Genomic DNA, 9,090 nt, shown 5'->3' with positions numbered 1-9,090 from the left:
TATATATATATATATATATATATATATACAGTATACATAGTTATGGACCACTATCTCACTAATTGTTGACCCAGTGTTGCTGTGTCTGGCTGGTCGGTGATGTTTTTATAGCACCACGGCATATTTATAAATATAACTTACATATAGTTTGCATAAGCTGTGATAAGATAAAGTATTTTGACACTGAAAAAACTACACACTTCAGCATTAAAATGATTTACGTCCATGGCTACTTTTTGAACCATATCCTTTTCTTTTTGCTGACTGCTTCTCAAATGATCACTGAGAAAGAAAATGGGGTTAAGCTGGATAAAATATTATAAATCACACCAGTAATGAAATCTTTCTCAACAGAAAGAAAAAAAGGAAACTGCAATTATAACCTTCACCTGCAACATAGATAATGGTCATTATCATGCTGTATAATAAAGCACTCTGTACCGAAACTATGTGTGAAAAATAAGATTTTTCTTCCACAAAGCATGATTTAAAATTTTTTAACAATTTTGATTATTCAGAGATGATCCAGCAGTCGATATCTATGGCCAAGTTTAAAACGTAACACTGCTTTTATTACTGGATATTTTTCTTTTTTTCACAAATGAATTGTGCTTAATTTTTTTCCAACCACAAAAATTAACTGTCACATGTCAAATCAAACACCTACTTCAGTGAACATACTAGACAGAAAAACATAGACACAACTTTATAAAGCTCAGATAAGTTTGTGTACAGGTGATGTACATAAAACATACTATAGACATACATTGGCTGCAATGTTATGTGAAGTACCAATGTAACATGCATGATCATTTTTGTCATGGGCTTCAATACAATTTATTATTTAATTCATATTTACATTGTCCTTCATAGTTGGTAAGTCAAAGGCATTCAATTCTATTTGCTTAAAGGTGCACTTTTTTTTTTTTAAATACATTTTTTAATTTCTTTACACATAAAGTAATAATTGATAAATAATGTATTATATGCTCTCATAAAAGCTGTTTTATTTTACAGAGTTGAGTGGGACGCCTAATGGGGCAGACATGTTGAAATCACATGACCAGACCAATACTAACCAATATATTTTGGCTGTTATCATCATATCATTAACATAATTCCTAAATAAATTAAAGGAATAGTTCACCCAAAAATTGATGAAAATTTACTTAAAATTTACTCACCCTCGGACTGTTCTGTGCCCCGTATAATAGTACTTTAGTTCATTTTGTTGTGGAACTGTCATCTAGTGAAATCTTTAAGAGACTGCAGATAAATCAGGAAGTGAGCAGTTGAACACATGGCTGATGTATGTCATTAGATGGGGTGCTTTTTTGGGTAATCCTCATTTAATCCTTGCTTTGAAGAGTTTTTGAAGAGCAATAGCTGTACGTTTCTTCTTCTATATTTTTTGGTCGATATATATATATATTTTTATATTAATGTGTAAAATAGATAAGACGCAGCAATGCAACGCTGTTTGATAACCGCCCACCAGCAGAAGAACAGCGAATGCCATGAGTTGCGCATTTGAAAACAAAGCCCACTAGACAGTGACTATGTGCTGATTCTGAATGCGTCTCTCATAGACTGACAAATGAGTATACTTTAAAGGCTTGTGCACTCAACTGTTTGCGAAATGGAGTTTTGTTCTCATGTATCCTACCTCTCTCATTCGGCACAAATTAAAATATTCCATAATATTTCCATATTTGCGATGTAACGTATCTGAATGTTAAACTATTATTTATTATGTAAATTATAGGCTTTGTACTTCAGTCGCATTCCAACGGTGACACAGAGGCGGGCGCGCTGATGTTTGGTTCACTGTATTTTATTATGATAAAGTACCAACTGCACTGTCAAGTTAGCAATGCTGGAACTGATGTGTTTTGTGTGTGTGTGTGTGTGTGTTTTGCAGACATGTTGTCTGGAACTTTTTCGGTGCATTCGGTAAATTTTCTTGGAAATGTATAGAAATCTAGTTTGATATGCAAATGTGTGTGGGATTGACAGCATTCTTGTAACCTGTGTATTGTAATTTGTGAACTTGCACTTCTCGACTTTATAATGGATGGAGTTTAACTTGCTGTGAAACTTCAGAAAGTTTAAACATGAAGGGAGGACAGTACAGTGAAAATCTATTAGGAAGCTATTGAAAAGCAAGCATCAAGATAAGTTATGGAGGATAAACCCAACAAATCTGGGAAAGCTTCGTCAGTTAGTTCTAGGAGCACCTCTTCAAGATCTTCAACCAGTAATGCAACAGCTAGGGCAAGAGCTGTGGCTGAAGCGACACGAGCATGTGCATCATTCGCAGAGAGAGAGCTGGCCATGAAAAAAGAAAAAGCAAGGTTGGAAGCAGAGAAAGCCACATTGGAGGCTACATTGGAAGCATTACAAGCAGAAAAGAAGGCGGCAGCTGTGCAGGCTGAGGCTGAAATTCTAGAGGCTGCAGCAGAGGTGGCTGAATATCACAGTGAGTCCAAAAGCAGTTCTGACAGTTCTAACTGTCTACGAGCAAACAAATGAGTATGTTGAGGATAAAAGCAAATGGATTACCATAGACAGCATCCCTAGAAGTCCATCGCAAAGCAACACAAATCTGTTGTCAGCAACACATGATGTCACTCAGGTGAATCATTCACGCAACGATGACACTACTCCATACGTTGTAACCATTGAACAGACAAAGACGGGTGAGGTCACAAAACCAGCTGAATCCCAAATTCCTCAAGCTCAAAGTTTCCAGTTGCCGAACACCCACATCATTAAACGATCTCCATTCAAGAGTGAGCCACCTTCACCTCATTCAAACAATGCTCCTCATCAGCATTCCTTCGTACATGCGCTACCATACAGTACACCACAGGTATATCATACCCAAGCATTCAGCATAACGGACTTTGCAAAATATCAAGCACCAAGAGAACTTGTTACCTCTGGGCTCACAAAGTTTGATGACCAACCCGAAAATTATAGAGCATGGCAAGCTTCCTTCATCAATGTCATTGAAGGACTGGATCTGACAGCAGGTGAGGAACTGAACGTCTTAGCAAAGTGGCTTGGCAAAGAGTCGTCAGAGTATGTGAAAAGATTCAGGTCTGTGCACATAAACAACCCAAAATTAGCTTTACAAATGGTCTGGGACAGACTCAACCAGTGCTATGCTGCCCCTGAGATTGTAGAAAGTGCACTTTTTAGTAAGCTTAACAACTTTCCACGCATATCCAACAAAGACAATTCCAAGTTAAGAGAACTTGGAGATCTGCTCCTGGAGCTCCAGTCTGCCAAAGAGGATGGTTACTTACCAGGGTTAACCTACCTAGACGCTGCCCATGCTATTAACCTAATTGTAGATAAATTGCCACATAATCTGCAGGAGAAGTGGGTTTCCATTGGATCAAGGTACAAAGATGAACACTACGTGTCCTTTCCTCCTTTTTCCTTTTTTGCACAGTTTGTATGTTGCGAAGATTGGATACGAAATGACCCCAGCTTCAAACTATCTACCAGCAGCACCACCACTCCCAGGAATGAGAAGCCCTCACTTAAGAACACAGCATCAAAAGGTTTCATATCTGCACACAAGACAGACATAACCACCTCGCTGGAATCTCAAACTGATAAAAAGGAGAAAAGAGATGATCTAACCTAAATCTGTCCTATCCATTACAAACCCCACCCCCTAGCAAAGTGCAGAGGATTCAGAGCGAAGTCCATTGAGGAATGCAGAACCTATCTCAAAGAAAATCATGTATGTTTTAGATGTTGTGCATCAATGTCCCACTTAGCCAGAGACTGCAAAACGCCACTGAAATGCAGAGAATGTGAAAGTGAACGCCACTCCACAGCTATGCATCCAGGACCGACCCCTTGGACCTCAAAGTCTGTAGGACAAGAGCGTACAGAACAAGAAAGTGAAACGGAAGAGAAACTCAGTGACTCAGTTGCTATAAATTCCCAGTGCACAGAGGTATGTGGCATGAACCATTCAGCTCATTCTTGTTCAAAAATTTGCTTAGTGAAAGTGTACAAGAAAGGACAACCAGTCAGCATGTATGCAATCCTTGATGACCAAAGTAATTGCTCCTTGGCTCGTTCAGAATTCTTTGACTTGTTCGACATTCAAAGCAGCCCACATCCTTACTCACTCAGAACCTGTGCAGGCATCATGGAGATGATAGGGAGGAAAGCGCATGGATTCCAGATAAAAGCATCTAGCGTAGGCGTGAGCATTGATCTTCCTCCACTCATTGAATGCAATGAAATCCTCAACAACAGGTCGGAAATACCAACTCCAGAGGTAGCACTTTGTCATCCCCACTTAAGTCACCTTTATTTATTTATATAGCGCTTTTAACAATCACAAGACTAAATAATGATCTGAGATATCATCGCTTGGCTGCATAAAACCTATTGCAATATTTATTCCAAAATTAGATTCGAATGCCCAAATCCTGCTTCTGTTGGGGAGAGATCTCATCAAAGTGCACAAGGTCAGGCAGCAAATCAACGGTCCTCACAATTCCCCATTCGCCAAAAGACTTGATCTAGGCTGGGTCCTGATCGGCGATGTCTGCCTCGGTAATGCACATAAGCCGAACGTTAACAACTTTAGGACAAATGTGCTAGTAAATGGCAGACCTTCCTTCCTTACTCCTTGTGCAAGTCACATTTCTTTGATAGAGATGGCAAAGCATGGCGGGGAGTCCAACCAACATTTTCGACCAAATACAGCCACAAAGGTCCATAAGTCATCTAATGACATTGGTCAAACAGTGTTCGAAAGAACTAAAGATGACAACAAGTGTGCTCTCTCCTTTGAAGACCAAGCCTTCTTAAAGACCATGGAGAAGGACTTTCACAAAGATGAGGCAAACTTCTGGGTTGCTCCTCTATCTTTTAAATCACCCCGACCACTTCTCCCTAACAATCGAGATCAAGCACTCTCACGGCTTCTCTCCTTGAAGTGCACTCTAGACAAAAGATCAGAGATGAGAGAAAACTTTATAGAGTTCATGGGGAAGATATTAAAGAACAAGCACGCCAAACTAGCTCCTCCACTCAAAGAGAATGAGGAATCATGGCATCTGCCAACCTTCGGAGTCTATCATCCACGAAAACCAGACCAAATAAGGGTAGTCTTTGATTTCAGTGCACGGTATCATGGTATCTCTTTGAACAGCGTCCTTCTCACAGGACCTGACATGAAAAATTCCCTCCTTGGAGTGTTGTTACTCTTCCGAAAAGAACCAATAGCCATGATTGCTGAAATTCAGCAAATGTTCTATTGCTTTGTGGTACAGGAGAATCACAGGAAGTGCCTGAGGTTCTTGTGGCACAGAGACAATGACATGTCGAAGGAGATTACAGAGTATAAGATGCGTGCTCATGTCTTTGGAAACAGCCCATCCCCAGCCATTGCAATTTATGGTCTGAGACGCGCTGCATGGATGCGCTGAACAAAATTGCTTCAAATTCAACCACAGTGATGAAGGCCTTTCCTCCAGAGGATCTAACCAAAGGCATAAAAGACCTAGATCTTACCAAAGAAACTCTCCCAAACCAAAGGAGTCTTGGAATATGCTGGGAGATGGAGTCTGATATGTTCACTTTTCAAGTTACAAACTCTGAGAACCCTTTCACTTGTCGTGGAGTGTTGTCTGACGTCAACAGCCTGTATGACCCACTCGGTTTAGTGACACCAGTGACCATAAGAGGAAGAGCTTTCCTGCGAGAAATATCTCATGATATTAGCGACTGAGACATACCACTCCCTGAAGCCAAAGAAAAGGAATGGGAAGTATGGAAAAATTCCTTACAAGGTCTGGAGAATCTCCATATACCACGTACTTATGTCCCATTCTCACTTTCCAGTTCGAAATACACAGAGTTATGTCTATTCTCAGACGCATCCAACATGGCTATAGCTGCGGTGGCCTATCTTCGAGTTATCACTGAAGAGGGACTAAGTCATGTGGAATTTGTTTTCGGCAAGGCTAAACTGGCCCCTCGTCTATAGCCCACCATTCTTCACCTTGTTTGTGCGCAGCAGTATTGGCTGTAGAAATGGCAGAAACAATACTCGAGGAAATTGATTTCAAACCAGATGCAGTCAAGTTCTACTGCGACAGTAAGGTAGTTCTGGGCTACATATTCAATGAGACCAGACATTTCTTTGTGTACGTACATAACAGAGTGCAGCAAATCCGTCAAAGTACAGTTCCAGAACGTTGTACCAACAAACCAAAACCCAGCTGATATTGCCACCAGGCCAGTGTCTACATCTCAGCTTGCTGACACGCAATGGTATACTGGTCCAGACTATCTGCACAGACCCCTCTCAACTCATCAAGAGACACAGAAGACATTTGAGTTAGTAACGCCAGAAATGGATGAAGAAATCCGGCCCCATGTCACAAGCTTTGCAACTCTCATGAAAGAAAGGCATCTTACTGCAGAACGCTTTAAACGTTTCTCTTCTTGGAAAGCACCCCTGAGATCTATTGCACTGCTTATCCACATAGTTCGGTCATTCAAGTCAAACTCAAATACTCACTCAAACAAATGCAAAGGCTGGTACCTATGCAAAAGGGCCAGAACTCCTGAAGAGCTTTTGTCAGCCAAGCATGTTATTCCCAAATCTGTGCAGAAAGAAACATACAGAGATTAAATCAGTGCCTTAGTGGAACAGAAGAACATCCCAAGAAGCAGTGTACTTAAGAAACTCAACAATGACTTACTGAGAATAGGTGAACGTCTGGAAAGGCTTCTCTAGATCAGCATGAGAAGAATCCGATAATCATTCCCAAGAACAACCATGCCACAACCTTGTTGGTGATACACTACCATCAAGAAGTGAAACACAATACAAACACAAACACAAAGTGAGCAATAAGGACTGCAGGCTTGTGGATTGTAAATGGCAAAAGGCTCATCAGCTCCATCTTGTATCACTATGTTACCTGTCGAAAACTAAGGGGTAGATTTGCACAACAGAGAATGGCAGATCTTCCACCAGAGCGTCTCAACATGTCTCCTCCTTTTTCTTATGTGGGTTTGGACGTATTCGGCCCATGGACCGTTGTGACTCGACACACAAGAGGAGGTGCTGCAAACAGTAAACGTTGGGCAATCCTTTTTACGTGCATGAGCACTAGAGCAGTACATATGGAAGTGATCGAATCCATGGATACATCCAGCTGTATCAATGCACTACGTCGCTTCTTTGCTATAAGGGGACCAGCCAAACAACTGAGATCCGATTGTGTAACAAATTTCATCGGAGCATGCAAAGATTTCGGTTTCATGACAGACCATACAGTCCAGAAGTATCTAAGTGATCAAGGCTGTTCTTGGCAATTTAATCCCCCTCACGCATCGCACATGGGAAAGAATGATAAGGATCACACGCAGAATCCTTGACAGTATGTTGCTGCAAAACAAATCAGTCCAACTTACACACAAAGTTCTGTGTACTTTGATGGCTGAAGTGTCCGCAGTAATCAATGCCAGACCAGTAGTTCCAGTCTCCTCTGATCCAGAGATACCACTGTTAAAACCCCCTAACATTCTGCTCACCCAAAAGACTGGATTTCCCCTTAAGAGTTCCTACATGCGATTTCTCAGAGAAAGACCTTTACGGAAGTCAATGGAGAAAAGTACAGGCCCTAGCAAATCAGTTTTGGGCCCGCTGGAAACAAGAGTACCTTCCCATCTTGCAAAAAAGGTGCAAATGGACTGAATCACGTGCTAACCTTCAGGTTGGAGAAATTGTTCTCTTGAAAGACAGTACTTTTTCTCGCAATGATTGGCCTATGGCCATGATCACCAATACCTACCCAAGCACAGATGGACGTGTAAGGAAAGTAGAGGTTAAGACGACCTCTCAAGGTACAACCAAATGGTTCTACAGACCAATCTCACAGGTCATTTTGCTTCTTTCAAAAAAGAACTAAAATGTAATTATTTACAGTGATGTCTAATGTCATCAGGCGGGGAGTGTTCTGTGCCCCATTTAATAGTACTTTAGTTCATTTTGTTGTGGAACTGCAATCTAGTGGACTCTTTAAGAAACTGCAGATGACGTATAAATCAGGAAGTGAGCAGCTGAACGCATGGCTGATGCATGTCATTAGATGGGGTGCTTTTTTGGGTAATCATCATTTAATCCTTGCTTTGAAGAGTTTTTGAAGAGCAATAGCTGTACGTTTCTTCTTCTATATTTTTTGGTCGATATATATATATATTTTTATATTAATGTGTAAAATAGATAAGATGTTGTCATTTGTATACATGGCATGTTGTCTGGAGCTTTTTCGGTGCAGATCTTAAATATTCTTGGAAATGTATATAAATCTAGTTTGATATGCAAATGTGTGTGGGATTGACAGCATTCTTGTAATCTGTGAATTGTAATTTGTTTGTTGTTTGAACATGTTTTGGTTATGAGACTAATTGGAGTTTGTAATTTTTCCTTTAGTTTAACTCTGGTCCATTGTAGAGTTCATCCAAGCTGCAATAAATGTTGGACTTGAAACTTGCACTTCTCAACTTTATAATGGATGGAGTTTAACTTGCTGTCAAACTTCAGAAAGGATAAACATGAAGGGAGGACAGTACACGGGCCATTAAAACGGTGGATGAGTTACTGCATCAGAACAGATGTTAAGAAATTTAGCATTACATCACTTGCTCAACATTGGATCCTCTGCCATGAATGGGTGGGTGCTGGACCATTCTTACTGATAAAAACATCACAAATAATCAACAAGTAATTCACACAACTCCAGTCCATCAGTTAATATCTTGTGACGTGAAAAACAAAAACCATAATTAAGATGTTATAACTTTAAAGGGGTCCTATTATGCTCTTTTACAATGTCTTGAATTTGTTTTGGGGGTGTACTAGAACATGCTCTCATGCTTGGTGGTTCGAAAAACGCATTATTTTTTACATAATTTACATTATTACAATACCTTTCTCCCCATCCTGGCACAAACGGCTCGATTAGTTCCGGCTTTGATGAACTTCTTCATCGTCTCGTCTGATGCACTCAACCAAGCGTTCTAACCACAACCTCGCCC

At 40.4% G+C, this 9,090-nt stretch overlaps 1 protein-coding gene across 1 annotated transcript in view; it reads right to left on the bottom strand.

The window, feature by feature from the left end:
* LOC107705176 (D(2)-like dopamine receptor) overlaps positions 1-9,090 on the bottom strand; it is a 38,962-nt gene that overhangs the window by 587 nt on the left and 29,285 nt on the right. The gene's annotated exons all lie outside the window — the stretch shown is intronic.

The sequence above is a fragment of the Sinocyclocheilus rhinocerous genome, unplaced genomic scaffold (genome assembly GCF_001515625.1).
Source record: "Sinocyclocheilus rhinocerous isolate Xijiao unplaced genomic scaffold, SAMN03320098_v1.1 scaffold1105, whole genome shotgun sequence".
Classification (NCBI taxonomy): domain Eukaryota; kingdom Metazoa; phylum Chordata; class Actinopteri; order Cypriniformes; family Cyprinidae; genus Sinocyclocheilus; species Sinocyclocheilus rhinocerous.
Note: the sequence above shows the minus strand (reverse complement) of the source record. Positions and strands in the feature narration are given on the sequence as shown.